This window comes from Cervus canadensis, chromosome 8 (assembly GCF_019320065.1).
Source record: "Cervus canadensis isolate Bull #8, Minnesota chromosome 8, ASM1932006v1, whole genome shotgun sequence".
In the NCBI taxonomy this organism is placed as follows: domain Eukaryota; kingdom Metazoa; phylum Chordata; class Mammalia; order Artiodactyla; family Cervidae; genus Cervus; species Cervus canadensis.
In genome coordinates this window covers 183473-190869 of record NC_057393.1, presented here as the reverse complement: position 1 = coordinate 190869, position 7397 = coordinate 183473, and positions in this window count along the sequence as shown.

Here is a 7397-nt window from a genome sequence, read left to right as displayed (position 1 = left end):
GGAAACCTGTCAGAGTCCTGGACATCGAAACTGGATGAAGGTCATGGCTCATTCTCCAGTCCTAGCGGGGCGTCCGTGCCCTGAGCTCTCCAGGGATGGGTGTTCTGGGGTCTTATTCTAAAGAGACTGGTTAGGGGGTTCTGGGATACTCTCAAGCAGAGCCCATCAGGTAAGGCCTGAGTTCTTACTGAAGATATAGCATGGGTCTCCCCTCAACCCCACCTCCACCCAATCCCAGGGTTTCATATCACAGTCTTCATGGTTCCTCCTGGGAAGTCTTTCAGCCCAGCCACCCTTGGGACCCCAGCCATAGCCAAGGGTCAGAATCGGAAGGACACCGAGTCCATCACCCAGAATCTGCCACATGTGCTGCTCAGCAAGAGTGTGACTGAGAACATCTGGATTTTTCCCTTTCAACCAGTTGGCTAAATGCCTCTTAGCTCCCTCCAGAGTCAATAAAACCAAATCAGGCAGCCACCCCCTCAGCCCTGGCAGATGCTGGTGTCTTTGGAGCAGCAATCCATCTGTCTTGACGCCATCCCTATGCTTCTCTGTGGACAGGTGCTGACCCTCCGCTTCAGACTGCAGGGTGCCTGGTGGGCAGACACCAGGGGGTCTCCAACCTCTGTAAGACTGTGCAGCCCCCTGGAGGCTATGGCCTCCCTGGGAGGCTAGGCTCTCAGAAGAAAGAATCTTGCCTTTCTGCCCCAACCAGGGAACCATGAAGACTAGAGATCACATCTCCCACATCTGAGCAGCAGGTGGAGAGGCAGAGGGTCCCCCATCTGACCGTAAGATTTGGCAGGTGGTATGTCCTGCATCTGACCAGCAGTTGAGGAGATATATCACTCCCGTCTGAGCCTAAGGCCAGGGGCTATGGATCAGGGGCTCTATCCCCTCCACCTGTCCAGCAGATCAGGAACCGCCTCCTCCATCAGACGCCCTGAGATCAGGAGCTGTGTCTTCGTGACCAAGCTCGGTGCCTCCTTCTCAGTGGAGGGCAGCTCACACAGTTTGCTCTGCCAGAGCCCAGGCTCTCTCCACAGAGGGTGACGAAGGGTGTGTCCCTGACCAGCAGGTGGATGTGCTGGCCTCTGATCACTCTGTTGGCCAGGAGCTTGGGATGTCTGCTCTCAGAGGACTTATCTGAACAAATGAGCAACCCACACAGCTGAGCAAACAGAAGGAGACCGTGATGCTTCTCTTTTAAAGACGAAAACATCGCTCACAAGATGAGCAGGAAATAGTGTCATTTATTTTAGTCTCGGTGCAATGGCATATAAGTCAATTTCTCACCCTAGGTGCTCTGGGGGAAAAAAAAAAAAAACGGAGATGGATGTATGTTTGCTATGACAGGAGGGTGTTCCGGTTTTCCTCTTGAAGACACAGATGGGACGTGGGCAGAGCCCCCCGCGGGCCCCGTCCCACACCCCGCTCCTTGGTCCCGCGGGCAGAGCACTTTCCAAGCTGACTTAGAGCAAAGCTGCTCTTTCCTGAACTCTCTTGGTGGGCAAAGTGAAGCTCAGAGCAAATGTTCTGGAAAATTATTCTGATCCCAACTTACGGCATGGCCTTGAGTCTCTAACTTCATCTTTTAGAAGCCAGCGATATCACCTGTCAGAGCGGGACCAGGTTAGATGCCTGAGGTCTCATCACCATCTGAAGACGGGGACACTGCCGAACGCATCTCAGGGCTGGGGCTCCGCGGTCCCCAGGACTCAGCTCTCTGCCATCATGACAACTGGATGCATGTGCTGGCCACTTGGCACTTTATAGAGCTCTTCACATTGTCCGTGATGAGAGCCCAGGACGAGAGACCCTGCCCGGGCTGGCCCTGGGTGCCGGGTCTCTGCACCCTGCCCACCGCGTCCCCTTGCCTTCCCTCACGGACGTGCGCCTGCAAGTCCCCAGAGGTCATTGAGCCTGAGGTTGTGGCCTCTGCGGGCCCGGAGGGGAGATTCAAAGGCTGTGCTCTACTTCCTCACCTCATTCCCTGCTAGTATAAAGATATTACAGTATCAATTCCTGAAACCACATGGATTCAGGGCCCATTCATCACTGCCTGTGGCTGGAAAGGAGGCAATTATTGGAGTCATCGGCTGTCCTCAGGCCACTGCTTCAGGCAAAAGCGGGAGTCACAGACGCCCCGGGCCCCTCCCAGGAGCAGGTGGCTGGGAGAAGAGCAGGTGGCTCCGGGCCGGGCACCGTGCTATGTGCAGCCCATGCTTCTTCTGACTCCACCAGCCCGATGCTCATATGAGGGGCCGGCTCCGCACTCACAGATGCCAAACTGTGGCCTGAGAGGAGGACCGCACCACAGCCGCCCCGTCCCACCAGTCCCCCGCTGGCCCTCCCGGCTGCCGCCACGCTCCCTCCCCTCGGACCTGTGAGCCCGCCCAGCGTGTCCCTGCCTCCAGGCCATTCCTTGCTCTGGGGGGCCCTTCCACCCGTCCTCCAGGGCCCTCCTCTCCAGCCCCAGACCTCAGCAGGAAGGTCCGTCTTCTGGGCGCCCTTCACCACCACCCGGCCCCCGGGTCTTCTGCCACCGTCACTGTCCCTGCATTTCCTCCTGACAGTTTACTTGCCAGGGGTGACTCCTCATTGTCTGTCTCCCCACGGTGCTGCCTGCATGAGGGCAAGGCCCACAGCCTGGCCTCAGCTGTCACTCACCTGGTCCTGCGCCTGGCGTGTGGGAGTGACTCCACAAACACCAGAGACCAGACAGACCCACCTGTGCCCTGGCTGGGCCTTGGTGGGAATTGACTTCTCACGTAGCGCTTGGAGGCAAGCTAAGCAGGAAGGCTTCACAGGATCCAGGGAGAGTCCCCTGGAGCCTCCCTTCTCGTGGCTCTGCTACCCAGGTCCTCCCAGAGTCCACATCTGGCTGGAGGAAGGATAACTTGTGTCCCAGACCCCAAGTGAAGCACATCCCTTCTGCTCATACCCGCTGCCCAGAGCATGGTCACCTGGCCATAAAGTGAAGTGAAGTCACTCAGCCATGTCCAACTCCTGTGACCCCATGGACTGTAGCTTACCAGCCTCCTCTGTCCATGGGATTCTCTAGGCAAGAGTACTGGAGTGGGTTGCATTCCCTTCTCCAGGGGATCTTCCTGGCTCAGGGAGCGAACCTGGGTCTCCCGCATTGTAGGCAGATGCTTAACCGTCTGAGCCACCAAGGAAGTCAACCTGGCCATACCTGGCACCAAAAGCAGCTGGGGATCTAATTATGCCCCAGAAAGAGAGGAAGCGGGTTGCTGGTGAATGGGCAGCTCTCTGTGCTACAGGGCATCTTTTACCAGCGGTGTGTGGCTGGTGCTGGGTCAAAAGAGAAAAAATCGGGTCAGCGGGTTGTTGTTTTCTTTTTATTTTCATCTAAATTGTACAGAACTAGTCCCCTGAAGTCAGGACATCCAGGACAAGCACTGGTCAGAATACACATGTGCTTTTCATGCAGTCTCCCATAGGACATTGATCAGAAATCTGGTGATGTACAAGAGGATGGGCAACCACAGGCCATCTCTGGCCACACAGTGTAAACTCCCCATGCCCTGCCTCCTGCTTCCTCCCAGGGGCAGGGCAAGCTCCCAGCGCCCTCTGCTGCCTGCCAATTTCCTCACTGTCCTGCTGCCGCGGGAACTGCGTGTTGAGATGCGACTGTCCTCTTCAGCAGCCCCCTGGGGCAGCCATTAAAGAAAGGCATTATCTAAAGCACTGAGCTGGGGGTAAGGAGGGCGGGTGAGCGAGAAGCATAATCAGTTGTTTCTAATTAAAATGGAAATAATACAGAACATTACCACGGATGATGGGTGAGTTCTGCAGGCTCCACTTATGGCTGAAGGCTGCTTTATGTAACTCAGAACCGGAGAAATAAAGTTGCTGATTCATGGTTCCCAGAGGGCCATGGCACCAGTTCTGTCCAGGCTTTCTCCTTCCTCGAGTGCTCCCTGATGTCGCCTGCCGCTGGACTGGCCATCTGCTGATGGGTGCACACCCTGGGGCACTCTGTCAAGGACCAGAGTCCACCCGTGGAGCCTGCTTCAAGAGCGAGGCCTCTGCCCACAGTACCTGTGACGACGGGTCACAGAGCAGCTCCATCACCTGGGCAGGTGGTTCCCTTCTCCAGACTTTTCCTCCCCACTCGCCAGGCTCAGAGAGGGAATGCAGAGCTCATATTCCTGCTCCCGGGAGGAGAGGAAACCCTCTGCTTCTAAAACCTCGCAATCCTGTGATTTCACTGCTCAAGCAGGTCTAGGGCCTGGGCTCCCCTTGCACTGGATCCAGATCTAATCACACGGCTAGTTTTTTCCAATGTGGATGCCCCCCCGGCTATCACAGGAGAGTACATAGCAGGTGTGAGTTTGGTGTCTTACAACGCAAATAGGCACGTTCTCGAGCCTGGGTAAATTACTCATTAATACTTGTGAGAGAAGAACTAGTGACTTAACACTTATCAGGCACCTTCTCTGGGCCAGGGTTGTGCTAAGGCCCTGGCAGTTTTTATTATCACTTTATTCGTTTGACCCCCAACAGCTCTCCCAGGTGAGCGTGCTTGTTATTCCATGTTAAAGATGAAGACACAGAGGATTAGAAAAGGGAAGTCGGGAGGCCACGTGGATGCAAGTTTGCAGCCCAGGGTGGTGGAACCCCAAGCCACGTTCCTAACAATCCCAGAGGCTGCAGGTGTCCTTGCCTCCAGCCACCAAGGCAGTACCCTGGGGACAGCTTAGCAGAGATGACAAGGGGAGTGGGGGGAGGCCCAGGAGGGCCAAGAGGAGGGGGCGGTTTGACAGGGCATGGAGGGACCCCGCCTGGGGATAGCCCACTCTGCAGCCCAGGCCGGCGGTTTCTCCCATGATGCCAAGGGGTCCTGGGGAACCATGTCTCTCCCCTCAGTGGTGAACTAGGTGCTTGGCACACACGCTGAAGCTTCTGATGAGGAAGGTGGATGCCTAGGGTCCCCAGCAGGTCCTGGGACCAGCCTCTGTGAGCCCTGGGTTTCCGGCCCAGCCTCTGAGCCGATGGAGCAGCCTCTTCATTCGCCCTTCAAAGGCCATGCGTGTCTCATTTGCTTTCCTCCCGGCCCCGAGGACATGTCATGAGTGTGTTAGCACTCCCACTTTCCACGAGGACTCCCAGGCTCCTCCAAGAAGTTTAGTGATGGGGTGGACATCCGTGCCATGGGGCACCCTCAGGTCTCCCCAGAGTCTGGCCAGCCTGGGCTCTTTGCGCTATTGTTCATGAGCAAATATTGGGCCATCAGAGAAGTACAGAGGACAAGCCCACCCCAGGCTGAGCCAATCAGAGAACTGGCTGCCTTGAGTCAGTGGCCTGACCACCAGGAGAAGGGCCTGGCTCCCCGAGGAGCATAGAGCTGGGCGGCTCATCTTGTGGATGAAGGACAACAGATTCGATTAAGAGTCCTGCAACCAACTTAGAATTGATTAGGATATAAATAGATGGCGTGAAACTCATCCCAGTACCGCAGGGGCCCAGCTCCTCCCTCAGGGTCACACTGAAAGACGGTCATTTCTAAACCCGGTTAGTTCTGTGACTCCTGACGCCCAAGACACAGCTGGGCCGGGTCTCAGGACAGAGAGACTCAGATAGACTTGGTCGCATGTCCCCTCTCTGTCTCTCTCTCTGTCTTTTATCTATCATCTGTCTGTCTGCCATTCTATTTATTTATCATCTATCTAGCTATCAACCTGTCTCCTTCTCTCCCCCTCTATCTGTCTGTCTATCTGCCAGTCTATTATCTACCTGCTATCTGTCTATCTCTCTATTATCTGTCTTGTCCGCACATCATGTAAATTTTCTTTCCCAGTCTCACTCCAAGGGGGAGGATACTTAATTATTCATGAGCTGCCAAGGCCTCTGGACCCATTGATTTTGTTTCTGGTTCCCCCTTGGATCCAGTACATGGATTCTGGTTTGAGCGCATTAAGTCTCTTGAATAATTAATATGGTAATTTAACCTGAGCAGAATGAACAAATGTTACCTTCTGCTTAGAGAGTGGGAAAAAGAATTTCCCTGAGGCAGTTTTCCCAGATCCCTTCATGTCACTCCAGCCCTTGAGAAGGAGCATCTGTCCTGCAGAAGGAAACTTCTAGCTGTTCCTCCCGGTCCCTTCCTGAAGGGAGGCAAACGGCGCCTCGCCCACTGCACGGGGAATCGTGGCAGCCAGCTTCCCGCTGGCTCCGTGGGGTGACAAGGACCCGCGTCCGAGTTTCTTGGACCTGATGGCCGGGTCCTTCTCCAGAGGCCTCGCCCCTGCCTGCCTCCCTCGCCGTTGCACGTGGGACTGGGAGAGTCTCTGGGCTGAGCGTCCCCTGGGGACCCCTGGTGGACCCTGCACTGCAGGCCCCATGCCATCTGAGTTCTTGGAAGGCTGGTGCATTTGTCCCCGGGTCGCACAGGGAGAGAGCAGCTCCCAGACATGGAGACAGAATGAAAATCGCAACTCTGAGAGCCAGGAAGAAAGTCGAGAGAAACCAGTTAGGAAGCGGCATGGAAAGCCCCACATGGGATTTGGGGAACATCTTTCAGATCCCAGGGGTGAGTCATGAGGCTGCGTCTTTTCCACGGTCCAAGCAGCACCAGTCTGTCCCAGCAGGGGCCCACCACTGGTCTCCAGGGCAGCAAGAATCTGCATTTCCAGAGCCCCCATCCCCACCCCATCAATGCCAGTGGTGTACAGGGCGTAGATCCCCAGCCCTCCATGCGGCATGAAGTCCTCCGAGAAATTCCCTCCATAACGCGGCATCACCTGGGAACCCACAGCTCTGGCAGCCCTGGCATCTTGTCACCCTCGTCACAGACTGGCCTCCGGGGATGCCCCTTCCTGGTGCCCATGGCCTGCCACGCTCTCCCCTCCTCCAGGGAAGCTGCCCCAATGTCCAGCTCACCTCTATGGCCCTGCTCCCGCTCTCGGGATGCCTCCTGTATGTTTCACGGGCTGCGCTAGGCACATCATAGAATGGTCACCTGGTTCGTCTCCTGACACCACTCCATTGCACACCCAGGAGCATTTTCTCTCCCTACTCTTGGTATTACTTAGCTCTGACCTAGAGTAAATTTTTGAGTGATTAAATGATGGTGGGTAAATGCCAGTAAGAAGCATTAAGGAGGGAGGGGGCCTGGGGTCTGGGTGGGACCCCTCTGTTCTCCTGCTGAAGACCACCCCGCCGAGCACCGTGGCCTGGCAGACCCGGAGGATGTGGGACCAGCCACTGAGGCAGCAGGGATGCCTGGGGCCTGCCCAGTCCCAGTCAGCAGCTGTGCGCGGCGGGGAGGCTGCGGTTGCAGCCTGTGTACTGATTTCCTGGCACTGTCATAACAAAATATCACCACTGGGGCAGCTTGAAACAACAGAAATTTATTCTCTCGCAGTCAGAGG